Consider the following 12,151-nt stretch of genomic DNA (forward strand, 5'->3'; position numbering starts at 1 on the left):
CATGTTTGGCATTAACAAAAGTTTAAGTTACACCGACATTAGGAACATACTGTACATAGATGAGGCTAGCTTTAACGTTAGCTAACATGGTGCTAGCTGGCTCAGCTGTTATTCTGCCTGTTTATGATTTCATGCAGAAACTGAAGTCAAGAGTGTGAGTAACATTATAGTTAGCATCTTACCTGGCTAGATTGGAGGATGAATACCAAGAACAACACACAGATGGAATGGAAGACTGAACTTTCAACTGAGGTATTCAATAACATCAACGTTACCAATTGATACGAGCGCGCGACATTACCAATTGATACGAGCGCGCGAGCGCGCATGTTACATGGATGGAAATGTAAAATGGCAGCTATAGCAGCACTAATTTGGATCTCTAGTCTGTCATTTCTGCACTGTGATTGGATAACATAAAAAAATATGTTTGGGAGTTAACAGCAGGAGTTGGTAGATTTTACGTGGGCTGGGTGAGAAACCTTTAAATAAGCAAGTGAAAATCTCTCGCAATACAAAGTCAATGGTGGGAAGAAAAGTTGAGTGGTACCAATGTTACTGCCAATGTCCCGCCCCTATGCAAGACTCAGGAGCATCTTGTTGACATTTAACCTTGAAAATACCTGGGTTTAGACCCCTTATGTACCATGTTAAGTTATCTGCAGTATTAACGTATCCTTATCATTTGTAAAACTGATTATTTTGTAATTACAGCATTAATATGCATACTAGTATACCATAGACACATGTAATCATGTTATGAATAGTTCTATCATGATCTATGCCCTTCAAAACATGGGTCTAGACACCTTCATTTTTCAATTATCTGCAATATTGGCTGAGATATGTCAAAAATCGTTTTTTTGATAATGGCAGCAGTAATTTGCATAAAAATGGTATGTGGGACATTTTTTCAGCTTGGGGCCATAGCTAGTCATTTTCTACACATTTTTTCCAATCTAGAAACACTGATTAGAAGTATATCTCCGGGGGGTGCAGGGGGACCTAGTCTTCCTACTAGACTAAGCACTTTTCATTGAGGGCATGTGTTCATGGGTGAATCACTTCAATGATATATGAATCACTGCAAGCAATTTGATCACCATTTTAGTTTAGGAAGGCTTGGAACGTTGGTTTGCAACTATTATTTCTCCGAGTTCAATGCATCGGCATTTGGAGATGTAGTTGTATCCCATATTTGGCCTCAGCGGCCTTGTAGTAATGTGCAAATCAATTTATTTTGTTTTGTCTGGGTGCTTTTTGGCCAAAACCTAAATATTGGCTGTTTTTGTCTTGATTGGAGTATGCTTCTGAGTACCCCTGCCACCATAGGTGGATGGAGGTTATATTTTCATCCCTGAATGTCTGTCTGTGAGCAAGATATCTCAAAAAGTTGTGGACAGATTTAGACGAAACTTGGTAGACGGGTTGGGCATGTGACAAGGATGAATTGATTTGATTTTGGTGAATATCCGGATCCGATGCTCTTCCATGAGTCTCAATGTTGCAGGTTGGAACGCAGTTATGTTCCTGAACGAATTTTATTTAGTTATTGTTATGGTATGTTTGCACAATGAAGAGTAGGGAAGTAAAATTTTAGATACACAGTTCATCAGTTTGCGAATGATGTCATACACAGGATTATGTTAATATATAATATGTCTTTGTTGCAGTGAGGGAAAAGGTTGTGGATCTGCAGAGCACTAATAATAATAATAATAATAATAATAATACATTTATTTTATATAGCGCTTTTCAAGAAGCCCAAAGGCGCTTTGACAGAGTACAAAAAACAAGTGCAAAAAGACAAAAATCAATAGGTAAATAATTTGGTAGATGTGATCTAGATCGGTTGTGAATGATGTCATATACTGCATGACGCATCACCCAGTCATAGCTGAAATTAATGTCGCATTAACCTCTCATTATTCATACATAATTACGGCCATACAGTACCTGCAGAAAGTATTCACACCCTTTGACTTTTTCACATTTTGTTATGTTACAGCCTGAATTTAAAATTGATTTAATTGAGTTTTTTTTTGTCACTGATCTACACACACATGGGGTATTATGTTTAGATCAGTGACAAATAATCTCAATTTAATCCATTTTAAATTCAGGCTGTAACACAACAAAATGTCAAAGTGGAATTATTTTTTCAGAAATTTTTACAAAATAATGACAAATGATGTACTGATATATCTAATTTACATAAGTATTCAACCCTCTGAGTCGATACTTTGTAAAAGTGCCTTTGGCAGCGATTACAGCTTCGAGTCTTCTTGGGTATGTCTGTATCAGCTTTGCACATTTGGATTTGGGAAGTTTCTCCCATTTTCCTTTGCAGATTTGCTCAAGCTCTGTCAAGTTGGATGGGGATCGTCGGTGAACAGCAATCTTCAGGTCTTTCCATGTATTCTCAATGGGATTCAAGTTTGGGCTTTGGCTGGGCCACTCAAGGACTTTCACATTCTTGTTCCGAAGCCATTCCAGTGTTGCTTTGGCTGTATGCTTGGGGTCATTGTCCTGTTGGAATGTAAATCTTCGCCGCAATCGAATGTCTCCTGCACTCTGAAGCAGGTTCTCCTCAAGGATTTGCCTATATTTGGCTCCATTCATTATTCCCTCTATCCTTACGCGTCTCCCAGTCCCTGCCGTTGAAAAGCATCCCCATAGCATGATGCTGCCAACACCATGCTTTATAGTAGGGAGAATGTTATATGGATAATGAGCTGTGCTCAGTTTCCACCAAATGTAGTGCTTTGCATTCAGGCCAAAGTGATCAATTTTCTCCTCATCAGACCACATAATCTTTTGCCTCATGCTCGCTCTGAGCCTTTCTCGTGCCTTTTTGCAAACTCCAAGCATGCTGTCATGTGCCTTTTTCTCAGGAGTGGCTTCCATCTGAGCACTGTCCTATAAAGCCTATATTTGTGAAGTGCTGCAGAGATTGTTGTCCTTCTGGCAGGTTTTCTCATCTCAGCCAAATAACTCTGTAGTTCTATCAGAGGGGTCATTGGGTTGTTGGTCTCCTCCATGACCAAGGTCCTTCTTGCCTGGTTGCTCGGTTTGATCTGGGTAGTTCCACATTCTTTCCATTTCCTAATTAATGATGGAGCTCACCATGCTCTTGGGAACTTTCAATACTCTAGAAATGGTTTTATACCCTTCCCCAGGTCTATGCCTCCTCACAATTCTATCTCGGAGTTCTACGGATAGTTCTGTGAACTTCATGGTCGGGTTTCTGCTCCGACATGCACTGTCAACTGTAGAACCATATATAAAAAGGTGTGTTTCTTTCTAAATCATGTCCAGTCAATTGAATTGGCCACAGGTGGACTCCATTCATGTTGTAGAGACATCTCAAGGATAATCAAAGTAATTTGGATGCACCTGAGCTCAATTTGGAGTGTCATAGCAAAGGGGTTGAATACTTATTGACTCAAGACATTTCAGCTCAAGACAAATAAAAATAAAGCTTTTTATTTTTAATTCATTTACCAAAATTTCTAAAAATAATTCGACTTTGACATTATGGGGTATTATGTGTAGATCAGTGACAAAAAATCTCAGTTTAATCTATTTTAAATTCAGGCTGTAACACAACAAAATGTGAAACAGTCAAGGGGTGTGAATACCTTCTTTAGGCACTGTATAGTGTATATGATGCGATGATGATTACCGGGTCTCTATTTACAGAATGGTACTGTTTTCAGATCTTTCAGCATTTTCTCAGAGTTTTGTGCACACATCTGCAACTCTAAACCTAGCCCAAGATTGTCACATGGTGTTGGCATGTTGCTGCAATTCCCCATCCATAGACCTAATGCTTTGATTTGTATTTCTGCATTGCCGTGGCTGACAGCGCTAACAGGATAGCTTAGACCTTAGAGGTATGTACACCTGCTTTGAGCTGTCTGACCTTAGTTCAAATCTTGATGCAGCCATAAACTATCACACTGGTGTTTTGAATACAGGGCAATGCATCAATGAGTGCTCCGTTCATTGGCAGAACGTTAAGCCGGAGGACCCGTCTGCCAGAATTGGTGGCCAGCCTGAGGCCAGCCAACGTCTGCCAGTCGGCCACCTGGAGGACTTTTGCAAAGCGTAGCAGAGTTATCGCTGGAATCCTGAACAAATTATAAATCCCTGCACCTTCAGTCCAACCTTAGACATGGCCAGGTGGTTTGTGAAAATCTTGGCAAAAACGTTCCCCGGTCAACCACAAAGTGGTGGGAACAATCATGTTCATTACAAGCAGGTTCATTAGCCTGGTGTTGGCTTAGCGGTTAGGGTGCCGGCTTGGGATCCTAGGATCCTGGGTTCGAATCCCGGTCGATCGCTGAATTAACGCCAGGGGGGTTGACTCAGCCTGTCATCCTTCCGAGGTCGGCAAATTGAGTACCAGCTTGCTGGGATGAATGATCACGGTGTGTACCTGGATTCAGAATAGGTACACCGTATCCCTGCGCATCGAAGAGCGTGACCAAGGGTTGGCGTCAGGAAGGGCATCCGGCCATAAAAACATTGCCTCAAACAGGGAACCATGATTGTCATGGGGCCCGCAAGGCTAACCCCCACTCTAGCGGGGAAAATGGCCTCAAAACGATCATTCATTCACAAGCAGGTTCATTACCTGAGCACCCCTGCGCTTTCATCAAGAGCTGAAACTAACAAATAAAATGCATTTATTATCAGAAAATAATTTGGTCCTGAAATAATCTTTTCCGTCAATGCGGAGCCACTTTGTGCTCTTTAGCTTGAATACGAGGCAGTATTATTTAAACGAATGATACTGAACTTGTTTTCAGCACAGTTGTGTTACCAAACTTGTTGTAAACCCAAGACTTACACGTTATTTGATGACATGGAATTCCTATTGATATTTGTGTGGGTCACACACAATTAATACCACATGGATTTGGTAGGAATACTGTGCTGATATTAGTATAATGTGCAATCTGCCTTTGCCTTGTCTGCCCTAGACTGTGGTCTTTCGGGGAAGATGAGATCAAATTCATCAGGATTCCTGTAAATCCTTGAGTTGTATCCAAGCTGCCACCCATGGGCCTGATACTGAAAGTAAATTATGTTTGGACTTTTTTTCTCTTCTTACGTCATTGAGACTCATGGAAGAACGAGATGACGGAGGGTGAAAAGACAATTAACTGACAGTGGAGCAACAGTTCACCACAATAAAGGGAATGAATGAATGGAAAGAGGAGGAGGGGTAGAGGGAGGGAGAAAAAGGGAAAAGGGAACCTGTAAGTTTGAGGGTTGGATTAATGGAGGTAGACTTTAGATCCCCGTGCTCTTTGGATAGAGTAGGCGAGTTATCACCAGCATCCTGAACAACTTACAACTTCCTACCCAAACTGTCTTGCCAACCCACCCACACATGGCGAGCATGGAGAGTATGTCAATACCCCGCAACGTGAGTTAAAGGGTGCCTTTCCTTCTAAGTGGACTAAAAATAGGCTGATAATGACGATGAGTATGATTATAGCAAGTACATGTACATTCAAAGTACACCGCCCCCACACCAAATATATAAATAACATCCAGTGCACGGCATTGCTGGGGCTCCTTCGGTGCCCGGCGATGCCGCTTTGCACCACATAGAGACATTATTGGAAGAGAGAGGTGTACAACAATTAATTGATTAATTGTGTAATTTAAATAAATAAATAATAATCGTACAATGATTAATTTTTTAATCAATAGGCTAATAGCATACCTAAACCATCAGTGTTTCATCTGAATCTGCAACTTTTCGAAAATTAATTAAATAGTTAATTCATCAAAAAAAAATAAAAAATTAATTGATTAAATAAATAAATTAATAAAGATTAAATCAATTAATTGATTAATCAATAAATCAAAAATATGCTTTATAGCCAAATCACTTGGTCACTGTCATGTCCAAATATTAGCTTTCTCGCTCAAAAGGTGCCTGAGATATTAGCCAGATGGGAAAGAAAATAAATAAATAATAATCGTAAATTAATTCATTTCTTAATCAATTGGCTAATAGCATACCGAAACCACCATCGCTTCATCCAAATCTGTACCTTTTTGAAAATTAATTAATTAGCGTTTGAATTAATTAAATTATTTTAATTGAATTAGCTGATTTTAAATAAAATAATTAATCGATTAATTGATTAATCAATAAATAAATGATCAGGTTTATAACTAATCATATGGCCCTGGTACAGTTCACCAGAGGACCTGGGTTTTTCCTTGTCTGGGCGTGTAATTTTCCCACATATCTTACTATAATTCACCAAATGTCTGTCCGTCCGTCTGTCTGTCTGTTCGAAGGTACCGTAAAAACTGCTGAACCGATCTCAACGATATTTTGGGTGGATAATCCTGGGATCTCCAGGAGTAAAATAGGCTATTTAGTTTTCCCAATTTCGGCTTTAGTCTCCAGCATTCTCAGGTTTGGACTCATGTATAACATTCGCGTTCGCATAACGTTCATTGTTCTCATTGTGACGATGTTGTTTTCCCGGGTGCTGCACAAACGGCTACACCGATCGCTGCACGGCTGCACCGATCGAACTCGGTGACCTCGGACAAAGACCTTTTATAAGGACACGGGTTGAATCCCTGCTTGAGAGAATTCTAACCCATTTCAACTGAAGGAAACACGTATCGGGAGTACATATGACATAGCGATTGTGAACACGATTAGTTTAATCTCCACATGAGAGAATTCCACATAGCTATTTGGGCGGTGAATACGCGAACAGATCGCTGTCTCCATCGATCTTGCACGGCCGTAACAGCTATTGGCTCAAAATCCTTTTAACTGTTGATTTGGAAGTTTTTACAATGAAGGAAACATGTATCGGGAGTACATACGACATCGGGAGGACTAACTGCACGCGTCTTCAGTATCAAGCTTAAATCTGTCATGGCGGATCTGAAGAGCGGAATGCTTGGAGAAGTGGTGGGCTACTTCGGCATGAAGGAGGATCAGAAACGTGGACTCCCACACTGCCACATCCTGCTGGTACTTGCTCCCGCATGACGTTATTTTCCAGGGTGCCGCACAAACGGCTGCACCGATCGAGATTTAACGGATGTTTATATAAATCGTTTAAAAGAAAAAAAGCCTTCAATTTCTGATATTTAGCCTTTTCATTTGGGCCTCCCAAATTGAAGCCCCGCCCGTAGGGCGGGTACCGTTGTGAGTGTCAATTAATTTATCAATAAATCAAAAATACCCTTTGGAGTCTGATTCTGCAACTGGACCAGACAGCATCAGCCCATGGGTCCTAAGATCCTGCTCTGCCGCTCTATCTCACACTCTGTTTTTTCACCCTTTCTTTTGCTCTGTGTTCCACCTTACCTCCCCTTCCCCCCCTCCCCCCACCCCCCAGCCCTCTCCCTTTCACATATCTCCGGATGTGCCTGTTCTCTACTGTTGTGCTTGTGTGCTTCCCTCTCTCTCCCTATCTTGTCTCCCCCTCCCTTTATCATGTTTTATGTGTCCGTTTATGTTTTTTGTGCTTTATGTGCTAATGTGTGTGTTAATGTGCTCGCTCTTACACGAGCCTCGATCTTGTATACAAAAAATTTTTTAAAATAAAAAAGATTCAAATGACTTGGTCATTGTCGTGTCCAAATTTCAGATTCCTAGCTCGAGATATCGCCCGGACAAACAAACAAGCAAGAAAACAAACCATAAAGCAAACAAGAAAACAAACAAACTGAGTGAAAAGTGAGTACCCCCTTTCGGCACGGGTCATCGCTTGGCCCCCTTCAGTGCATTCTATTTAGAGCCGCACGTTGACTACGACAGGAGAAGAATGTTCGCGAGCCAAGCGTGAGATTTTCATGGATACCATAAGTGGAGAGTTTGGTGAGCAGAGCGGGGTGCCAGACCGTATCGAAGGCACGTGATATGTCAAGGGAGACAGCTCTAATTTCCTGTTTGGCATTTATGATCTCCATCCATTGTTGAGACAGCAGAAGCAGCATGTCTAGAGTAGAATGACCTGGTCTGAATCCAAATCGATGATCTGAGATCAAGCCATTCGAGAAGTGTATTCTTGTTTCATTTAACGTTTTTTGTCTTTCGCTTTCTTTTCAAAATTCTGAGATGATCTGTTTATACACACCGTGGGATTCTAAACTATCCCAGAATTTCCCATGATGAAGTCACATATTCAAGCCCTGACTGGTGGAGGTTTGAGAAGTGTTATGAGATTGTGAGTCCATATTGGGGTGCTGTTTTTCTGTTATTCATGATTTTGGTTTGATGATTATATGATTTTGGATGTCTTGATTTTTTTGCCCTCCAGGCGGGAGTACCTTTCTCAGTTTATTGTAGTACGTGCTCGAGTATGTGCACCGGAATACGTGCTCGTCTGTGGGCCTTTGTGGCCACGTAAGGCCACTATTGGGGTTTGGTTGGAACCTGAGGTAGATTCGGGTTTGGAACCTCTCCATCGGCCCAAGACCTGTTAAATGTCAATATTGGAGTTTCGGTGACATCCACGTTTGCTCCGTTAAAGTAAAAATATTGAATGATGAATTAGCTGTTTGTTTTTACTTCTTTGGACTGCACCGTCTTCATCTCTGTACATAATATATTTTGTTATTTCCAAATTATTTGTTGTTGTTTTGACGTTTGTAACACTGAACAGTCTTAACAAATCTATTCAAAAATATGGTGGGAGTACAATTTATAATATGATGCCAGATAAATGACTGTGTTGCAACCAATGTGTGGTTTGGTTGAAAAAGAGATTGTTGATCTCGATTAATAATTTAATGAATTGCTATTGTATGTGCCAAACAGTAAAATTGCAATCTAGTGCCATCGTGATGCTTCAGGCTTTTGGGCTCATGTTCCATCTATCCAAGTAGTGCCAAATGAGTTTCAGAAGCTAGAGCACTCAGCAGTTTGTTTGAAAGCATATGCCATACCACTTGAAGCAAATGCCTTGCATGGTGGGCTCTGAGAAAGGCCTTGGCACAGACATTCCACAGTTTGACATTCAGACTCAGAACTTGACTTGAGATGTAATCCAGCAATTTGAGTCAGTGGCTGAGGGTGATGTCAAGGGATTTTGCTGTTTACACATTATCTACGTTTGACAGGATGGTACAGATGGAGTGCACTTCCCTTTAAGCTGTCTAGTCTGGGTTTGATTCTCGATGTCGCTGTGAACTGTTCGGTTGGCTTTTCGCTGGCTGAGCGTTGCATCACAAAGGCCACCATTCCTCAGATGGATGTTAAGCTGAGGATCTGTCTACCAACATTACTAAATGTCAAAGATTACCGGTGCCTTTTGTGAATAGTAGGCAAGTTATCATTCTGAACAAATTACAAATTCCTGCCCTGTCGACTGCTCGGAAGGCAAAGTCAAATCCACCCACTGTAATCCGTCTCCATGAAGCTGCACTAACACTTGGTGGTGTAATGGTTAAGGTGTCTGCTTTGAGTCTTGGAGGTTGGTGGTACGAACTCGGGCCGAGTCATACCAAAGACATTAAAAATGGTAATTTACATTAAATGTATGTGTGTATATATGTATGTATGTATATATATATATATATGAAAGACACATGAAAGCCCGCTTGGAGTTTGCAAAACAGCACCTAAAGGGCTCTCAGACTGTGAGAAACAACATTCTGTGGGCTTTCATGTGTCTATTACTGAGGAGAGGCTTCCATCTGGCCACTCTGCCACAAAGCCCAGATCGGTGGAGTGTTGCAGTGATGGTTGTCCTTCTGGAAGTTTCTCCCATCTCCACACAGGATCTCTGGAGCTCAGCCAGAGTGACCATCAGGTTCTTGGTCACCTCTCTTACCAAGGCCCTCCTCCCCCGATTGCTCAGTTTGGCCGGGCGGCCAGCTCTAGGAAGAGTCCTGGTTGTTCCAAACTTCTTCCATTTAAGAATGATGGAGGCCACTGTGCTCTTGGGAACCTTCAATGCAGCAGAAAGTTTTTTGTAGGCTTCCCCAGATCTGTGCCTCGACACAATCCTGTCTCTCGACACAATCCTGTCTCTGAGCTCTGCAGGCAGTTCCTTCGACCTCATGGCTTGGTTTTTGCTCTGATATGCATTGTCAGCTGTGAGACCTTATATAGACAGGTGTGTGCCTTTCCAAATCATGTCCAATCAATTGAATTTACCACAGGTGGACTCCAATCAAGGTGTAGAAACATCTCAAAGATGATCAAGAGAAATGGGAGGCACCTGAGCCAAATTTCAAGTGTCATAGCAAAGGGTCTGAATACTTATGTAAATGTGATATTTCAGTTTTTTCTTTTTAATTAATTTGCAAAAGTTTCAAAAATCCTGTTTTCTCTTTGTCATTATGGGGTATTGAGTGTAGATTGATAAGGGAAAAAATGAATTTGAACGATTTCAGCATAAGGCTGCAACATAACAAAATGTGAAAAAAGTGAAGGGGTCTGAATACTTTCTGAATGCACTGTACTAAAAACATTTGTTGATAAAATGTGTCAAATCCTATTGAACAAAATTCTCAAGGGGGAGTCAAACTGCAATTTTCTTTCCTCTCTCACAATGATTTTGGTTGAGATGTTGATTTTTGGAGAGGTTTCAAATTGTCCTCATTTTGTAGAGGTTTTCTTGGGAGCCAAGTGGAGTTTATGGGTTAGACAAAGTTTAAATGTCTGCTCGGGAGCGAAGGCACTCTCTGTGGATAATTATCAGAGAAAATCTGACAGGTTGGGTTCGAGGAGGCAGACTGTCTGCTCCACAGACAGAGGCAAAAAATGGATATATTTTTCAGTTCAACTTCCTTCTCAAAAATTCTTCACTGCTCTGCGATAGTTGGGGGTTACAGATACAACAACCATGCGACCATATAGCTTGCTTGATACCAAATTATACAAAGTTTTAAACGATCGGCAAAGCAAAATGAATGGTTTTTGACAGTATCAATATTTATCATCAAATTGTATTATTTGACAACTTTGCTGAGTAATGTTGACCTTCACCTGGGACACTTTCCCCGAGTCCTTGTTTCACCAAACTTGATACTCTTGAATTGCTGCAACAGATCGATGATGCCAATCACGCATGGCTGCCATTTAAATGTATCCATTGCAAGCCCTTTAAAACATTGAGTTACACCTGTTTTCAAACCCTTTTGCAATATAGCTTCAAGTGTCAAACAGATTGCTCTTATCTGTTTATTTTATTTTGCAAAGCAGCACCTTGTTGATGCAGCTGTTGTGGTTTTCACCTGGCAGTTTTCTGCGTTTCCTGATTTTGTGGCAACTGGTGAAACCATTGAATAAGCACTCCATTCCTTGTGGCGCTGTGCTGTTATTCCGTACCAATGCATCATATTGCTTACTTCATACGACAGAACATAGTCACTGATAAAGAAATCAAGCTTTTTTTACAAGCTCTCTCCAACTCCTGTTGTCTCCCCTTTCTTTGTGCCTCCTTTCCTTTCTCTTTCAACTTTTCTTCATTTTAATATTCACTATTTAAATTTCTTCTAATATATACAGTGCCCTCCATAAGTATTGTAACAGTGAAATCAAATTTGCTATTATTACTATACTGTATACTCAAGAAATTTGGATTTGAGATCAAAATATGAATATCAGACAAGAGAACAGAAGGTCAGCTTTTATTTATTGGTATTTCTATGTATATATGTTTTACCATTGTAGAAAAATAGCATTTTTAATGTTCAATCCCCCACTTTAGGTAAGCATAAGTGTTACGTGGTCCCCTCGGTGAATACCTGGTCTCGGTGACCCCCGGACCGTGAGAGGAACTTCGCCAGAAAGCTGTATTAAATATGCGCTTTCGCCACGCAATCCATATGAATTTCACCCAAGAGACAACTGACGTTCAAGGATATATTTCAATAGGAATGACCATACAATTGCAATGACACAACCACGGAGATTTTCCCCGAGCAATCAACCATATACCACCATCAACAATTCCCAATTCACAAGCACTTTCCTATGAGTAAGATGGCCATCTTATATACGTGTGTCCCGGTGAGTACTCACGACACCCTTTTGGTCTCGGTCCCGCACAATGTCTCTGGGCCCCTCCTGACCAAGATGATGGTCGCCGTCACCGCACTCGGGCGGTAGAACGAACCCCGGGTGGACGTGTTTCCACCGGGC

At 41.0% G+C, this 12,151-nt stretch overlaps 1 protein-coding gene across 15 annotated transcripts in view; it reads left to right on the top strand.

Moving 5' to 3' along the window:
- The window catches only part of LOC137410945 (rho GTPase-activating protein 44), a 138,698-nt gene that overhangs the window by 32,222 nt on the left and 94,325 nt on the right, over positions 1–12,151 (top strand). The gene's annotated exons all lie outside the window — the stretch shown is intronic.

Source organism: Myxine glutinosa, chromosome 5 (assembly GCF_964187855.1).
Source record: "Myxine glutinosa chromosome 5, kmMyxGlut1.1, whole genome shotgun sequence".
Classification (NCBI taxonomy): domain Eukaryota; kingdom Metazoa; phylum Chordata; class Myxini; order Myxiniformes; family Myxinidae; genus Myxine; species Myxine glutinosa.